The sequence below is a fragment of the Nicotiana tabacum genome, chromosome 16 (genome assembly GCF_000715075.1).
Source record: "Nicotiana tabacum cultivar K326 chromosome 16, ASM71507v2, whole genome shotgun sequence".
Classification (NCBI taxonomy): Eukaryota; Viridiplantae; Streptophyta; class Magnoliopsida; order Solanales; family Solanaceae; genus Nicotiana; species Nicotiana tabacum.
In genome coordinates this window covers 98,933,407-98,936,251 of record NC_134095.1, presented here as the reverse complement: position 1 = coordinate 98,936,251, position 2,845 = coordinate 98,933,407, and the positions used below count along the sequence as shown (strand labels likewise).

Here is a 2,845-nt window from a genome sequence, read left to right as displayed (position 1 = left end):
TGGACGAGGTCCAGTTCCTCCCTGCGCTTCCGCGAATCAAACAACGCAGAGGGTTGACAACAACACCCCGAGGGGTGATGCTGGCTCTGATGGGGCTGGGGGGAGCAGATCCAGCCCCAACAACGAGAATGATCCCTTCAAGAGGGAGCTCTGTTACGCCCCGCAATATTACATCGATGTTATGCTCTGCAGTAATATATTACGATGATGTTACCCTCTGCAGTAATATATATTACGATGATGTTACATTTCGCAGCAATAAGTTACGACAGTATTGCACCCAGTAGTATTGTACGTTGAATTTGTCATAAGGAAATTGACATCAGTCCAAGGAAAAGATTATTTGGGGGTTATAAAGATTATAAGTGATGAGCAAATTCGTGAAGGTAAGAGGGTAAGTAAAATCAAAGAAAATAAATTTTGTCGAAGTTTGGCATTTGGGGATAAAATATGGCCCGAGCTAAAATACCCGACATTTATGGACTAGTGTCATATAAGGTGCTACATTACCATGCTAGTAAGGTGTACAAGGTATGTTAAAAGAGAGTAGTATTTAATTAAGTTGAGATAATTTTTAAATTATACGGGTAATTGATTAATTACCGGGTAACAAGATATTACCCAATTAACTCATAAATATATAAATATTAATAAATTATTCCCAAATACATGACAAGTATCCACCATGTCAAGAATGTGACTAATAAGTCACTTATGCCTAGGAGTCAACCTAGGCATAAATGAAAAGAAATGACTCATCTTAGTAATTTAGTAATCATTATGTTGTTTTAGTTACGGTTAAAAACTAATGTGAGACTCTTCCCGTTTAGGGGAAAAATACATGTGATGTGACTCTGGTTATAATTTTCAAAGCCATAATACAAAAATTACTAAGCTGTAAGTTTTAAATACAAATATTAGAGTCCGTACTCACTTTCACATGATTTTATTTTCATAGACAAATAATAATATATTATTATTTGATACTACTCACAAAGATCTTTTGAAAATTACATCTACAGCGTCTTTTTCTTGTTTTCTTTTTCACAAGATAACTGTCACCAGCTTCTTATTTGACCTTCTTCCTTAAGCTGTTTTGTTTGTATGTCTCACAAGATATATACTGAACAGCTTGCTGAATCATGTCCTTATCAAGAAAGACTAATATAACTTGAAACTTGAAAAAGAAAACAATAATTGCCAGGAACAAAGAAACATACTCTTCTCCAGAATTCCCAGGAACCAAACGTATTCCTTCCAATGTTTCAAAGAAATCAGAAATGTTTCCTTCTTATAATTTCAAACCAGGAAACGTTGGAACAAGTCTTATATTTAAATCCATTCATCAATTCAAAACCGTTCAAAGCAGATTCGTTCAAATAATTTCGGGAACAGGTATGTTAAGGCTATCCTTTCTTTCTTTTGGCATGGTCCTAATTATACTAAAGAAACGAGCAAATACAAAGTTTTTATAAATTATTCTATTCATAGAAATAGTAGGGTTGTCTATATTCTTGATTCCCCATGAGAATTATTATTATCTTCTGTTCATGGGTCTCAGAATAATACGCAGTTGGAAAAGTTTATCCGAAAGGAATATCGAGATTATTATGTGCTTTTCATGCATTTCACTCATTTATACATGTACATTGACCCATGACCAGATGACGTTATATACGCGTATATATGTAAATATATGTCTATGGGATATGGGAAAAGTTTACGGCGTTATATACGCACCACCACCTGATCAGCTGATATATGTTGATGATGTTGACCACAGTGGCTGAAATATGATTCAAACGGCGTTATATACGCGTATATATGTAAATATATGTATATGGGATATGGGAAAAGGTTATGGCGTTATATATGTACCACCATCTAATCAGCTGGTATATGTTGATGATGTTGCCCACAGTGGCTGAAATATGATTCAAATGGCATTATATACACGTATATATGTATGTATATATATGTATATGAGATATGAGAAAGGTTATGGCATTATATACGCACCACCACCTGATCAGCTGGTATACGATAATGATTTTGCCCACAGTGGCCGATATGATATGATGGGATGCCCTCAGAGGCTGATGATGTTATGAAACATGTACCTATGCACGACATGACATTCATACGCATATGCATGATACTAAAAGTAATTTATGATTTACAAAGTTATTCCGACTTACAGGTTGAGTCATGTACTCTATATTTCTTCCATGTCTCTTATGTACTTATTTATGTGCCTTACATACTCAGTACATTATTTGTACTGACGTCCCTTTTGCTTGGAGACGCTGCGTTTCATGCCTGCAGGTCTCGATAGACAGGTCGAGAGCCCTCAAAGTAGGCTATCAGCTCAGCGGAAGATGTTGGTGCGCTCTATTTGCTTCGGAGTTTTTTGTTTGGTTAATATGGTTTAGACGTGTATTATTTGGTATGGCTGGACTCTCTCCCGACCTTTATGACATATATGTACTCTCAGAGGCTTGTAGACATATGTCGTATACGTGAAAGATTGTATGGCCTTGTCGGCCTATGTTTTGGGTTTATAAATGATTATATTGGCCTATTAGGCCCGTATGTCACGCGTATATGATGATGTAATAAGAAAGATATGTTACGTTGGTACTCGGTCGAGTAAGGTACCGGGTGCCCATCGCGGCCTATCGATTTGGGCCATGACAAAAGTGGTATCAGAGCAGTTCTATCCTAGGGAGTCTACAAGTCATGTCTAGTAGAGTCTTGTTTATGGGTGTGTCGTGCACCACACTTATAAGCAGGAGGCTACAGGGCATTTAGGATTGTTACTCTTTCTTCTTACTCTAGATCATGT

The 2,845-nt window shown here is 36.6% G+C and overlaps 1 long non-coding RNA gene across 1 annotated transcript; it reads left to right on the top strand.

Moving 5' to 3' along the window:
- Positions 1–1,171: 1,171 nt before the first annotated feature.
- On the top strand, positions 1,172–2,557 carry LOC142170742 (uncharacterized). The gene is made up of 2 exons (XR_012700185.1): positions 1,172–1,395; positions 2,304–2,557. It is a non-coding gene; the product is annotated as an uncharacterized LOC142170742 (long non-coding RNA).
- Positions 2,558–2,845: the final 288 nt, after the last annotated feature.